Source organism: Triturus cristatus, chromosome 4_1, assembly GCF_964204655.1.
Source record: "Triturus cristatus chromosome 4_1, aTriCri1.1, whole genome shotgun sequence".
Classification (NCBI taxonomy): domain Eukaryota; kingdom Metazoa; phylum Chordata; class Amphibia; order Caudata; family Salamandridae; genus Triturus; species Triturus cristatus.
In genome coordinates this window covers 639,498,907-639,515,275 of record NC_140585.1, presented here as the reverse complement: position 1 = coordinate 639,515,275, position 16,369 = coordinate 639,498,907, and positions in this window count along the sequence as shown.

Below are 16,369 nucleotides of genomic sequence, written 5' to 3'. Positions count from 1 at the left end.
GTAGGATCAGTTTCCGAGGAATATAGGGATTGATAAAAAAGAGCAAACTCATTTAGAATTTCGGCATCTTTAAACTTTAAGACTAACTGTTCGTCAAAGACGGAATCGATATTTAATTTGTTTTGGCGAATCTTTAAATAGTTAGCTAATATTTTCCCTGCTCTATTTTTACCCCCGTAGAATTTCGCGCTGGATTTTAACAAGTATAGGGAAGCATCTTCCGTTGCTTTTTCATTAAAATCCAATTTGGCCCTTACAAGGGATTTTAAGCAATCCTCCGAATGAGATGTATAATATGAATGTTCAAGTGCCTTAATATCCTGAAGGAGATCCGTTGTAATCTTACGAGTAAATTTTCGTTTCCTTGCCACAAAATTAATAATGAAATCTCATGCTGATGCTTTGAATGCATCCCAAATAGTTGCCAGTGACAAATAATCTGTATGGTTCCTCTCAAAATAATCAGTAAAGAAAGAAGTAAATGACGGTGAGAATTTGGGGTCCAAGAGGAGAGCGTTACTGAAACGCCACCTTCTAGGAGCAATGTTCCTGGGCATTATATCAACACCAATGGATATGGGGGCATGATCTGACAATAGAATGGGACCAATGTCTGCAAACACGAGACAAACATGTAATCAATTCTGGATTGGGTATGATGCGTTGAGGAGTAGAAGGAGTATTCCCTGGTGATTGGATTACAAAGGCGCCAAGCATCAAGTAATTTATGTTGAGAAATAGTGAGAGTAAAAGATTTGTGTATCTTATTGGGAATAAAAGGTACTTTTGAATTCCTATCAACAAAAGGATCTAACACTTGATTACAATCCCCAGCCATGATAAAATTCTCCTCAATGCAATTAGAAATACGAGTGGACAAAGCAGGCCAAAAAGAGGTATCCCCACCTGTAGGTGCATAAACATTAAGGAAAGAGACTGGAACATATTTTAACAATAATTTGACGATAAGCCATCTTCCGTCAACATCGGTTTCTTGTGACACTAAGGTGACTGGACGAGAATTGCGACATAATATCGCGACTCCACTTCGTTTACCATCCCCAGGAGAAAAATAGACCTTGCCCATCCAACCCCTTTTTAAATTCAGAGACTCATTTTCCGTAAGATGCGTCTCTTGTAGGAAGACAATATCCGCATTTAACTTGGCTAGGTGTGTTAAAACCCTTTGCCGTTTAATGGGAGAGTTTAATCCCCTAATGTTCCAAGAAACCAACTTAAGTGACATAACAAATGTTCCCGAAAGACATATAGCATTTGAAAACTGTGGTCCGATTCAATTCAATGGATACAACAACAGTAAAAGAAGCCAAAATTATGACGCAGAAGTCCAAATCCAAATTCGTATAAAAGCAACGTAAATTGTGAACAGAAAAGGAAGAGAGGACAGAGAATAGAAAGAGCGTGTAATACTTCAAGTCATAAAAGATGTAAAAACTTAACAAAGGACATAGAGAAGAAAAGGTCGCAGAAGAAGAAGTTTGTGCAGAAGTTGGATAATTAAGGAAAGAGATAAAAGGGTGAGTTACAAAACATGAGACAGAGGTCATAACAAAAAATATACCAACAAAAAAAAATACCTACAAAAGGGAAAACTCAAGAAGAGACGCGAGGGGGGATGGAGCCACATGGAATAGGCAGCATGTCTAGGGCAACTGAGCGGGGGAAGCCAGGAGAGACCACGTTACAGGCATGGAAAAATCTGTGAGGGCGATGAATAATCAAGTTAGAAGGAGTATAAAGAAATACAATTTGGAAACATACTAAGACAGACAATAAAAGAAACAACAACAATGAGCTGATAAAGTAGGCAGAATCAACCATCGACATACAATCTCGAAGTTCCAAGAGCGGCAATTTACTAGAAAAATGATGAAATATGAGAAAGAGAAAATAACAAGATAATAAAGAAGAAATGGCTGCCAAAAAACAACTTCCAGTCAGGGAGGTCGAGTAGAATCCACTAGTGCTCAAATGCCTCAAAACAACTGCTTGAGGTTGGCTGCAGTTGAATTATGCCTCAGAAAAATAAAATAAATAAAAAAAAACATGAGAGTAATTATGAGCCTCAAATGGGCAGTAGTGCTGAGATCAAAGGAAATTAACGACTACGAGGGTAACAAAATGGCGGCCGCTGCTTCTCAACAGCATTCGGGGAACTCACTGAGGAAATTAAAGCATTTTCTCCAGTATGGAGGAGCGCTATCGAGCGCACGGCAATCAGCGCACCTTCCGACAACCAGTTCGAGTCCCAGATTCGCCCGACATCGTCTTCGAACGCAGAAACTCTTGGTTCCGCCCGAGCACCTCAGCCGGACACCGCCATCTACTGCTGGTGCCAAGCCACGCCCCGTCATTGTTTTTTTCATCATTAAAAGATAGAAGGGTGGTTTTTATTTGAAACCATTCTTTGGTTAAAGGTTAACTGCCTCACGCAAGCTCTGATAAAGAGATATTTAAGATGCAGTAAATCTACTATTTCTGACACCTGAAGAAAAATGGCTAATGTCATCACAGTGTTGCAAGAGATATGTTCAGCATGATTAAGGACTGCTGTTGAGAAGTAAAAGACATTGTGGAAGAGGGCAGTCTTACACATCAAAAAATATTTCATGATACGGCTGTTGTCAGACCTGGCATCCTTGGTGTAGTTTACCCGCCTACATTTTGCCTTCAAACCTACAGTTTGCTGACTTTATTTCTAACTAGTGCTAAAGTGCTTATGCTCTCTCCTTAAAATATGTTTGACTTAAATAGCACAGCATGGCTATTCTAGATATATTTGGACACTTTATTGAGAGCGCAGTAGCATAGCAGCAGCAAGGTGGCATGGGAAATTGCTTTGAAGACACTAATAATTTTGAACAACTCCATTAGATAATCACGCACAAACCAACAGGTGATGGGAGAGCCTGTTATGTTCTTAAAAACTTCTTGTTTTTCATTATGTTTGAACAGAGACATTATCTGTTATTTATAGAGTTTCCCTGATGAAGGGACTTCCTGAAATGCATTGGGAACACGGCATTGGAAACATACTGCATTGGAAACATTATAATGGTCATTTGTTTGTAATATAATGCAATGAGAATACTGTAACATGAGCATTGTACTATATAGGTCTTTTATATTATTGACTAGCTGTTGAGGCCTGGTGAGAGGTACCTGCCCAGTCAATTAATTCCTGTTTGCATGAACAGCTGTCTCTTCCTAAACATAATGGGGTAGTACTTACTGGTGCTCCTGACAGGTTGTACTGCTGATCACACTCCGTGCATGGGGACATGACCCTCTCTGACCCTGCACTGTCTACTACAGGACCCAGCATTGTGGCACCAGGGACACTTCTCAGCTATAGTGACTGCAGTACCCACCCATCACAACTGAAGACTGCTCCAATACTGTTGGCCGGGGTTTTGGGGGTGACCTGAAGAATCATTTACCACTTTCTTGTGAATTCTTCTATCCACATCAGTGCATACCTCCAGTTCTGCTCTTGCAAAGGCCTGCGCAGTACTTACTGCAATGGGCAAGACCAATTAAAATCAACCTAAGCGGCATTTTTAGCAGAGAAAAACATGTAGGTCTGGAGAAGATGGGGACCTGAGATGGGAGGAGAATGTCAAATCCTGACAGCCATGCATCTCAGTCTTACCAAGATAGATGGGAAAATCAATGCACTTATATACCGCATGGGAAGGATGTCAGAGCGCATTGACAACCATGCGGAGCGCCTAGACATGGTCGAAGGACGGGATTTGGAGGCGGAGAAATGAACAATTTTCACTGGCAGGTGTACAAAATAGATGGAGAAGACATTGTTGGTGCTGCAGGCTAACACAGAAGATTTGGAAGCCCACCCCAGATGGAATAGTCTTTGCATCACTGGCCTGACTGAAATGACATACATGAGCAATATGGAAGCCTTCATGGAGAGGCTCCTCATGAAACTGCTAGGGTGAGCGACATTTTCCGATGTATTTATCATAGAACGTGTTCACTGTTTGGTGGCCCCATGGCCGGCAGCTCGACCCCATCCAATTAGAGCAAGACTGCTTAATTATTGAGATCATGATGTAGCACTTTGTCTCTCCAGGGAACTACAAACTCTTTGATACAAAGGAGCGTAACTTTTCATTTTCCCGGAAATCATGCCACACATTCAGGAGGCGCTGAGACAGTTTCTTCCTGTCAAGAGGACATTGCAATAACTGACAATAGACTATGCTTTGCTCTATCTTGCTCATTTGTGAGTGACTATTGGTAGGAAAAAAAAGATTCTACAAGTCTGCAACAATTTCTTAAGCATCATGATTTGGCGTATAGCAGACGCACTTCCCCAGGGAAGACAATGGAAAGTCGGTGGCTTTTCCTGATGCGGAAGGCCCTGGATGATGCTGACCTGTCTCTTATTCCTAGTGTATCACAAACTGCTAAATGTTTACTCATTCCTGATATTATGGCTAGCATTGTTGTTCTATTTTAGCTTCTTCCATGCCTGTGAATGGAGGACTGTATGTATGCTTCAATGAGCGTGATGCCTTGATGATCTGCGGGGTATGTGGCTGTGCTGATCCTTTTTTAGTTTGCCATGATTATTTGTTCTGAGGCTGGATGGCGGGTCCGAGGAGGTGACTGAGACGGGCTGATGTCTGCTATTTGACTGGATACATAAATATTCATGTGGAGTGAAGATGTATGTATGTATACACAATGGCCATTGGGCCGGAGCTCTGCGGGATCACTTTTTGGTGAATATCCCCGTTATGCCCGTACGCCCACCCTTTTGCTTAACACCGCAGCAGTGACAGTGGTCTGCCGCTTTTGCCTGGCAAGCTGCCCACAAGCCTTTAATCCGACTGTGAGGGCGAGGCACCCCCTGAATTGCTGCTGACCAGAGAGTGGACATCAACAGCGTCGCAGAAAAGCACTGGCCGGGCGCATATCCGCTCTCCCTGCTACTGTCCCGAGTGCTCGTGGAAGGGGCCGATGATCCCCTGGGACTACGCCTGCCCAGTGACTGGTTTGGAGCAGGCCGAGTCCCGTCTCATTGAGGCTGGTGAGTCCCACTGGCCGTCCTGGGCAGAATCACTCCCGAGGGGCCCCGGGAGGTGCACCATGCCTTCGGTAACCTAGTGAGACCCGCTGGCTGTCCTGGGCAGAATCGCTCCTGAGGGACCTCGGGAGGTACACCACACATTCCGTACCCTGGTGAGTCCCGCTGGCCGTCCTGGGAAGAATCACTCCCGAGGGACCCCGGGAGGTGCACCACGCCTTCTGAGTCCTGACCCCTCAGCCGTGGACTGAGCCTGAAAGCTTCACAGCGCGCCCCGGGTTCCGAATGCCACGGAGGCTTATAGTGGAGGGAGCTGTGCCACGTCTTGTGAGTCCTGTCCTCGCAGCCACTGAGTGAGTCATGGATCATCACAGCGCGCCCTGGGCTCTATTTGCTACAGAGGCTGAAACTTGAGGGAGCTGTGAGTCCTGTCCCCGCAGTCACTGCTCTCCAAGACAAATGAACCCTTCGCTCATCTCTCAAGACTCTACGATATCCCACACACAGACACACATTGAGAGAGACTGGAGGGTGAAGCCACTACTGACTCTCTCTGCATGTTTGAGCTTTCTATGAGGATTCTTGCAACACAAAAGTGTGTAATAGGTCGGAATAGGTGGCCATTTCCCTTTGTCTGTCCCTGCTCAGCCATGTTTTATAAATACTGGTATTAAAAAAAATTATAATCTTGAGAGACAGTAGATATCTTCTCAACCCCATCCACACAGAAACTGAAAGAGGACTGATCAAAGAGCCTTATAGTAGTAATAAAAGGGGACTGACCAAACCTCAGCAGTGGCCATTTTGACATGGGCATTTGACCAATGTTAGATTTGGGGGTCTCTAGTTGGCAGAGGTAGGTACCTTTGTCCAAGTAGGGGGCCTTGCGTAAGGGGGGTACACTCCTAAAATAACCCCTGCTCACCCCCTTGGTAGCTTGGCACGAGCAGGCAGGCTTATCTCAGAGGCAGTGTGTAAAGCATTTGTGAGCACATACAGTAATCAAGTGACAACATTACAGATGGACACCACACAAGTTTTATATCAAAAATAAGTATGCTTTATATAGACTTATCACAAGACCACAAACGACAAAAATCCACAATACTCTACTTAGAATGGTAGAATTAGCTTTGTCCTCTTAAGATGGTAAATGTGACACTCAGAGTTCAATGTACCTTAAGATGCGTAACGCAAGACAATGAAAGTTTTGCAAGGACGGTGATGCGTTGAAGATCTGGTGTAAAGTAACAAAGATGGTGCTTTCTTCTTGATGCAAAACGCTTCCCGGTGATGCGGCGGCGTCTGCTGCGACGTCGATCCTCTCCCGTGGTGATGCGAGTTGCTTCCACAACGATGCGAGCTGCGACAGGCCCTGCGACACTCTTCCCGGTAATGCGTCTGCTGCGACATCGATCCTCCTCTCCGGTGATGAGCCGTGACAGGCCCTGCGACACGCTTCCCAGTGATGATGCGGCGTCTGCTTCGACGTCGATCCTCTCCCCTGGCGATGCGAGGTGCTTCGGTGGACCTGAGATGATTCAACGATTCTTCTGCGACATGCTTCCCGGTGATGCGGCGGCATCTGCTGCAACGTCGATCCTCTTCTCAGGCTATGCGAGGCGCTTCATGTTGTGAAGCGGCAGCGACAGTTCGGCGACCTGCTTCTTGCTCGTGAGTCGCTCTTCCAGCTCCTTGCGACACGCAGTCCCCCAGAAAGCCTCACAAAACAGCAGGCACTTTCAAAGAACTCTTAGGGAGCTGGTGGGTGAAGTCTGTTGTCCCTGCGACTTCAGCAGGAAGCAAGCTCTTTTCTCAAGCCCTTGGAGATCCTTCACAAGTTGAATAAAGTACACAAAGTTCCTTTTCTCCTCTCTTTGGCAGCCAGGCAACCACTGCAGGCCAATCCCTCAAGCTTAGGAAAAGTCTCTCCTCAGTCTCTCTGGTTCCACTCCTCAGCAAAGGTTTCTTCTTGTTTCCCAAACTGATCTAAAGTTCTTGGATTTGGGTCCCAATATTTATACCCAGTTTCTCTTTGTTCTCTGAAGGCAGAGAGGTCTTTGCCTAGTCCAAACCAGTTCTGGTCAGTCCTGGAGTACTTTGTTGACAAGACTCCTTCTTTCCTTTCAGAGTGCAGGGCAGAGACATCAGAAGCACCACAGGAGGTGGAGCCAGCATTGTGGAGGGAAGGCACAGCCCTATTCAGGTCCCAGGTGCAACTCTTCCCACCCATCTAGATGCAGATCTCTCTATTCAGCCCTGTGCTGACTCTCCCTGTCTCCTGGAATCCCCCAGCTCCTGTCACTCAAACTCAGACAAGGAATACACAACCTAGCAGAGGCAGGTTTGGATGGTTAAACAAGAAAATACCTACTTTCTAAAAGTGGTATTTTCAAACACAGAATGTTAAAACCAACTTCACTAAACGATGTATTTTATCATTCTGAGTTCAGGCATACTAAATTCAAATTTCTACCATGTTCCCTGAGTCAGTTAGGATTATAAGATATAATAATCAAACTGCCCATTCTTGCCTATGGGGAACAGTTAGCCTTGCAATAGTGAAAAATGAAAATGGCTGCAATTCACTATTAGGACATGCCACACACACTAGGTCATGTCCTACCTTATAGGGGTGTCTGACCTGAAGAAAAGGGAAGGTTTAGGGACTGGCAAGTGGGTGCACTTGCCCAGTCAGCATGGCAGTACCAGGCTGCACACAGGCTCTGCAATGGCAAGCCTTAGATACACTTTAACAGGCTGCTTCTGTGGGTGGCACAACCAGTGCTGCAAACCCACCAGCAGCATTTGGATTACCAGCCCTGGCACTCCTGGTGCACTGTACTAGGGTCTGACAGGTAAACCAAACCAGCCAATCATGGAATCACTAATCCATACATCAATTTACAATAAGGAGCAATTGCACTGTGGCACTGGATAGCAGTGGCACAGTGCCCAAAGCATCTAACACCAGCAAAAACACATGAGGCAACAGCAAAAAATGGAAGGGAGACCCACGCCAAGGTGCCAGGTCTAACAACCAACAACCCTCCCAATCTATTCAGCTGAAGGAGACCCGATAATCCCCACTGTACAATTGGATGGCTTAATTTCTATTTGAAGCGATTTTCATTTTCTATGGCTATACTGTTGATCATTTAAAAGGGCAAGACATCATCTGTTGCAATGACGCCACCTAATTCCTCCACATCCCTAGGTCCAACGACAATATGCGCTATAGTGTGCCCTCACCCCGCCCACTGCAGCAGTAATTATGCCACCCCGTGAGTAATCCTGACTTTTCCCCGTATTTGAGGCACCGCAGGCTGCTTCCGGGTGCTCTCCTCCCTTTCCCTAGTCATTTGACACATCTCCAGAAAATCACGGCGGAATCACCAAGCCTACTTCCTCCCTACTCGATCTCCACATGGCTCAGCCACCCCCACCGACACAAACCTCTTCAAAATAGACAATGCAGCGCGCAACAAGGCACAGTTTAGCCCTGACATTTCTCCCACAATACCCATCCCACTAACCCATCCCGAAACCCCCCTGTGTATCCCCCTTTCCCTCCTACCCTTTATCAGGAAGATGCCAACCAACTGAAGTCCCCACCAGACCCCCCCATCAACCCCATCAACCCCCACCCCCTACCTCTCTCTAATCTGAAACCCCTCGGACCCCACTCCTTCTCCATCATCTGCCCACCCAATCTCTCAGCTAACGCCACCAAAATCTTCAAACATAGTCTACTCAGGCAACACCCTGAAACACTCATAGCCGACCTCTACCATAACTCCTCCAAAGGCAAGACTAAAACAGACCTCATCTTCTACACAACCCACCAAGCCAAATGGAGAAATAACCTAGCTAACCACCTGAGAGTTACCAAAAACACTAACATCCCCCACGGCCAAAGACTAATTATCTCCAAGTCTTCTCCCTTCACAATCAATGCCACCATAAAATTATACAGAAATTGCAAAGTCATGGTCCAAGCCAATGACTTCAACCTGCATCAATTTGAACTTGCCTTCCCCAAGCTGCAAAACTCCATCCTGACCCCTCCCAACTGCCCCACCCCTTCCCACCTCGCCCCCCAGACCTCAACCCAAGAAAGACTGGCTGCAAATCCTGCCCCAAGCCCTCAACTACCTAACTCCGCAGACCTGCCCCCCACCACCAGGCCAGATTCCCCTCCATCCCCCACTACCATCCCCCCAACCACAAGTGCCACCCTGAGATGCCGCACCCTGCCCCACCCCCTCACCCCTCCCAAAACATCCACCCCAATCCCCCTACTCACATTAACACAAACACCTGCCTAACCAACGCCCAACCCTAAGACAAAACTACACCAGTACTCTCGAGGAACACCCTCCACAATCCCCCCACCACTGCCTATCGGAAGATGCATGCCTCTCCACTTCCCCTAACCCTCCCAACCCTCGACCCTCCTGTCCCAACCTACACCCTCAACCTAATCCACCCCCAACCCCTCCCCTTAACTTGAGAACCCTCAAACCTCCTGTCCCAACCGACAGCCTCAGTCGAATATGCCCCCCAAATCCACCCCTCCCCCTTCCCCTAACCCGGAGACAATGGAGGTAATAACTGAGCACCTCACATGCATAGAAAAACAACTCAACTCCCTCTTACCTATAACCCTGACTCACCTCATAACCATAACTGAAAACCTGTCCCTACTCCACAGCCAAATCAACACAATCACGCAGGCCACTAACAAAATCCATCTCAACACCACTGCACCTCCTTCCCCTCCAAACAGTCGATTCGCCCCTCCCTCATAAACACCATTGAGCCACCTCAACAGCCTAATCTCCAGTCAACCAGCTGGCGCTCCTCCCCTCGCAACACCCAATCTCTCAGACCAATAAGAACGAACCCTGATATGTCTCTGAAAGAGGCAATGACACTTGCTAAAACCTATGACCCCAGAGAAACTCACCCCCCCTTCCAACATCCAGTTAATCACCGGAATAGGTAGAGACAACAACCAACCTAGGACCACAAGACTTCCCTCCCAACGCACAACCATTCCCCAAGTTCCCCCCTCCTCCCAAATCCATTCCAACAGTGGCAAGGTAAACTGCATGCTTATAAACTGCAGATCTGCAGCCAAGCACGCAATAAAGCTGGCTGATGCCATACTGAGTAATGACATTGCGTTCCTCACCGAACCTGGCTCAACGAAACATCATATCCGCTCCTTGACCTCCTAGTCCCCCCTGGCTTCTCCATCATTAAAAACGACAGAATAGTCCAACGCAGTGGCGGCATTGCCATCATCTATAGGAACAACATCAATATAGTTGAAATCAAAACCCACTCCTTCTCAACCTTCGAATACCTCAACACCAACATAATACGTCAAAACAACAAAGTAACAAAATGCCATCTCATTTACCACCCCCCAGGAAATTCTCCAGCTTTCAATGAACAAATATCAGACCTACTAACACAGTGCTCCCTAGCAAACTCCGAAAACATCATCCTGGGTGACTTCAACCTCCCCTGGAATAACGAAAAGGCCACTGTTATACAGTCACTAAATGAACTCCTTCTCACAAATGAGCTCACCCAACACTGCAAGGGTCAAGCCCACAACAAGGGCTCTACCTTAGATGCAATCATAGCCAAAAGCAAAACTATAACCATCAATAACATTCTCCCAATCGGCTGGTCAGACCACCACATCATTATATTCAGCATCAATCAAACAGTAGCTCCACCAATCAAAACACAAATTACCCATCAAAGGAGCAGAAACTTCAAGGACATCCCCTTCCTGCCCTTCAAGAAACCATAACATCACTGCTCCCAACCTGTACAGACAACCTCAATATGGTTGAGCTCACTACACTGTACAACAGGACAATGACAACTGCTCTTTACCAACTACCCCCCCTGAAACTTAAAAGATTCAGAGAAATTCCCTCCCCAGCCTGGTTCAATAATTACCTCAACTCCGAACAAAGAAGAGTAAGAGCCGCTGAGAGACTCTCCCACAACCAACCTCTCCCAACTCAGGAAAGATAGCAGTAACTACAAAAAACACATAATCAAGGAGAAAGCCTCCTTCTTCCGGAACACACTAGACAAAGCCAAAACCGCAACCAAAGAATTTTTCAACATCATCCAGAAACAGACTTCCAAGCCCACCAAAGCTAACCCCCCTGCCTCCAAACTTCAGTGTAACTTCCTGGCCAAATTTTTCAATGACAAAATCTCCAATATCGAGCTCTCCCTAGACCCCCACCCTCAATCCCAACACGGCAAATCCTCACCCTTAATGAAACCTTACCCATCCCCAGCTCACAACATACTCCCGGAAACCGAGACCGCTCCTCTTTTGACCCCCAAAATCACTCCTCACCCTAGTCCCCCCTCGTCCCCCGAGCGGTGGAAAGACTTCAATCCTCTCTTCGAAGAGGACATTTCCAATGTGATTGCCAGCTCCAAACCCTCCAACCACTACGCAGACCCTCTAACCGCCTCCTTAGCTAGGAACCTCAACCTTATCCTAACCCCACTGTGGACAAAGATTATCAACAGCTCCCTAATCAATGGACTGATGCCCGACTGTCTCAAACAAGGCCAAGTCACCCCCTTCTAAAAAAAAATGATGCTGACCCAAATGACCTCAAAACCTTTAGGCCTGTCACCAACCTTCCTTTCCTAGCCAAAATCCTGGAGAAATGTGTTCTCTCCGAACTGAACCAACATCTGGAATCTAACAACCTACTTGACTCACACCAATCCGGGTTTAAGAAGGGATGCAGCACAGAAACCGCTATACTGAGCATTACCGACGACATTCACATCTCCCTTGACTCCAACAGATGCTGCCTACTTGTCCTCCTCGACCTATCAGCTGCTTTTGACACGGTTGATCACAACCTACTCTTAGACGCCCTGCAAAAACATGTCGGAGCAGATGCCAATCTTCTAAAATGATTCTCCTCATTTCTACATAACCGCTCCCAACTCATAAAAATCAAAAACTCAATGTCCGACACCCCCCCCCTCAACTTGAGGTGTCCCTCAAGGCTCAGTCCTCTCTCCCACACTCTTCAACATTTACATGGAACCGCTCACTACCATTCTAAAACAAGCAAGCATCGCCTACCACCTCTATGCTGACGACACCCAGCTCTACCTCGAGATCTCCTCCCTCAATGAAATCCTCCATCTCAACTCCACTCTTTCAAAAGTAAAAAACTGGCTAACTCTCAACCACCTCAAACTCAAACAAGAAAAAAACGAAATCCTTGTCTTCTCCAATCACGAACAACCCCCTCTGATCCAAGAATTGATAAACAACCTTGACTCCCTAAACTGCAAACTCACTCCAGCAAACTCAGTTAAATCACTAGGGATCTGTCTAGACCCAAGTCTCAACATGAGCTCCCACATCAAATGCACAGCAAAAGGTGCCTTCTACAACCTAAAACTCCTCAACAAAGTCAAACCTTTCATATCCCCCAATGACCTAAAAATCGCAACCCAATCTCTAGTTCTGTCCAGACTTGACTATGGTAATGCCACTCCAACGGGGACAGCTAAAACACACACAGCCCCCATGAGAGCCACCCTAAACACAGCAGCAAGAATGGTCACAGGTATCAAGAAATATGACCACATCCCCCCTGCATTACAGGCCCTAAAATGGCTACCCATCGAAGCCCACTGCACCTTCAAAACTGCCTGTCTCAACCATAAAGCCTTACACACAGGCAAACCGGACTACCTCGCTGCCAAACTCACAAAAGCTGGGCAATCAAGAAACCTAAGAAGCTCCAACTCGCTCCTCTTAATCCCCCGAAAAAGACATAAACAAAAAGCCCTCTCCCGCTCTTTCTCTGAGAATGCCCCAAACATCTGGAACTCTCTCCCTACCCACATCAGGACTAATCCCTCCTTCACGATCTTCAAGAGACAACTCAAAGAATTTCTCCTCAACCATCATCTCTGTGCATCTGCCCAATGACCTCGATCTTTTTGACCTCCTGTACTCTAGATGCTACTCACTGTATTCTAATGTTTATGTTTTCTATTCATGTATGCTGTAAAGCGCTCTGATACCCCCGGTCTTGTAAGCGCTATATAAAACTCCAAATGAATAAATATAAATAAATATGTGCAAGGTTGCTTATTGCAAGATTGGTGTTTTGCATATTCTAAATGTAACCCCTCCTGTGACTTAGTGTTACTCATGTAGTCGGCAGGCAATCTCTGCCTCTATTATGTGCACCACATTGTTGAATTTGGGGTTTATTGTTTAGGGGATAGGTGGGCCTGAGGTGGAAAGTACCTTGTCGTGTCACATGCTGGGTGACATGGCATGGGTAGGGCGAGATGGTAGGTGTATTTGACTAGTCTTATGGTGCAGACGAGCACGGACACTGGTACATGCGAAGCAGCTGGCCTACTGTTTTTCCATGGCATGGCGTAGAAATGCCTGACAGGTTAGGGGATACTACCACTTCCAATGAGCGCCCTTCACTGTTGAATTTCATTACTTGGAATGTTTGAGGTCTGAACAACAGTAGGAAGATCCTTAAAGTAGTACTGTATCTACAGAGTATAAGATAGAAGTAGCCGTACTGCAGGAGAGACACCTGGCACCCAATAGTGGGCTGCTCACACAGGGGCAAATGAGGGGGACATGTTATGCTGCGGGTTTCACCACACATGCCCTTGGGGTCCTGATTAGGGCCTGACGCAGTTCAGGGATACAGTTGCAGGATGTGTGTGTGGAGCCTTGGGGCGTTTTGTGGTGGTGTGTTGCTGTAAAGAACACTTTGACATGTTACTGGTGGGGGTCTACGGGCCTAACTACCTTGACCCACAGTTATCATGCACTTCAGGCTAAGATAGCCTGCTATGAAACTCTACCCCGGATATGGGGCAACAACTTTAACTGTGTTCAGTCGCCTGACTTGAATCGCTCCAGAGGTCTTCCCCAACTGCCTCATTGGCAGCTCGTGCCAATGCAGCAATGGCTGAGCGTTGTGGCCTCTTATATGTATGGCGCCATTGCTCTCCACAGGGTGGAGAGAACACACATTACTTCACTGTTCACAACATACATACACGGATTGACTACTGGCTTGTCTTGCGCAGTTTGATGTCCACAGTCTGGCAGTAAAATCATCTGCCTCATACATACTCAGACCACTCCCCGATAAGATTAGTCCTTGAGCTGGAGGGCCCACATCCATGCACGTTCTCCTGGCGCTTCCTGCAGTATTCATTGATGGATACTCTGTTTTGCGAGGAGCTGGTGCAGATGATTGATTACTTCTTCTGCAACAACTTGGGCTCAGTAGCGAAATGCATCACTATTTGGAAGACTTTCAAAGCCTATATCCGCAGGGTTACTATCACAAAGCATGCTGGTGTGCTCAGCTCAATTCAGGACCATCTCTTTGGGTTGGAGAAGGACTTTGCTGATCTCAAGTGTATTCATGGTCAGACGGCAGAGCAGAAACTCTTGAGCGACATTCAAGTTAAGTTATACAATGAGCTGGCTCAGAATGAAGTGGCGCAATTCGGCAGGTATGCTACGGCCAGAATTTATGGCAAAGGATGAGCAACTAGGTGCTACTCTAGCAGCCATTGTTCAACCTAGCCGGTAGGACAGTGCAGTACTAACTGTCATGGATGAGCAGGGTGAGTCCTTGCATGAGGCGAACCGAGTTACGGATCGGTTCTGCTGCTATTACACTGATCTTTACACTTCACGAATCAAGCATGATGAACAGGCTACAACTGACTACTTAACACACATAACCATGAAGTGGTTGAATGATGCTCACAGAGAGTGGCTTATGGCACCTCTTCGCCCTGCCAAAATTGCTGCTGCATTGTAAGATATGTTGAGTGGGAAGGCGCCGGGCTCCGACGGCTTGATGTTGGGCTTTTATAGGCCTTACCAGGACAAACTGATACCACAGAGCATGATGCAGCATAGCCTCTATCGCTGCCTTAGTTCTTATTTGATAGACTGATGCGTTGGTTTCACATAATCAACCTCATAGGTACCATGCAGAAGAAGATCACTGGGGAGGCTTTGACTTTCACACCACTGGTTGTCCTTCCGGGTTATGATAGAGGTGACTTGTGGTGCTGAGTTCGCTACTAGCAATCAATCAATCAATCAATCAATCAATCAATCAAGATGCAGGATAGCAATGCGTTGGATGACTGGTCCCCTTCTCACAGTAAAGGAGTGGCATACAGATATGATATATTGTAATACTCAATCAGATACTTATCACAACCTTATGCCACCCCGTAGTCACCCGAAGATACATGGGGCGGTACCAAGTATACTTGGTGCTTGGGAGGAACGACACCAGTGGAGAGGGAGAGTTGAGAGATGTTGAATGATATATACCACAAAGTGCGTGTAACAAGAGGGAGAGAGAGAGGACTAGTTAGCTAGTCCGAGTCCCCGAGGGTTTATATGTGATTAAACAAAGAGGACTAGCTTAAGTTGACCAGAGTGTTACAGTACTCAAATTAGTTCTGTCACGGGCACCTTGTTGGTGTATTCATGAAGCCCTCACCCACCAACCTAGTTGGTGGCATGCTTCATCATCGGGCCCACCCAGTGACACCTAGTATGTCCCGGGTGTGCTACGATGCCTGATTACAGCGGAGCTGGTATATTGCTGAGAGTGCAGTGAGGTTGGGTGAGTTGTGATTTAAAACGGCTTGGTGGTGGTCCCAGTACCCGAGTGTAAATTACATTTTAATAACTGGGCCGTCACCAGCGGTTAAAAGTAAGGCTACAGGACGCGTGAGGGTGGCGAGTTACTGCCCCCTGCATCCGTCAGATGGTCGACATGTTTCAGCCAGTGCCTTAGAGTGTTCTGGCTTTCCTCAGGACCGTTTTTAAAAAAAAGGTGTGGTGAAATAAAACAGACTTAGTGTTGTGGTACAGACTATGTGATACACTCACTAAGGCGTTTTTCTATATGTGAGAGGGGGATTCCCTTCTCATGCATATGCTTTGGGTTATTAGCCAAGGCTTCCTGGAGGGAAGCGGTAAGGGGATGACCAGTCTTTCTGGTCAGTGCCTGCCTTGTACCTGTTGTCCCGTCGTCGACGGCGGGACAACAGGTACAAGGCAGGCACTGACCAGAAAGACTGGTCATCCCCTTACCGCTTCCCTCCAGGAAGCCTTGGCTAATAACCCAAAGCATATGCATGAGAAGGGAATCCCCCTCTCACATATAGAAAAACGCCTTAGTGAGTGTATCACAT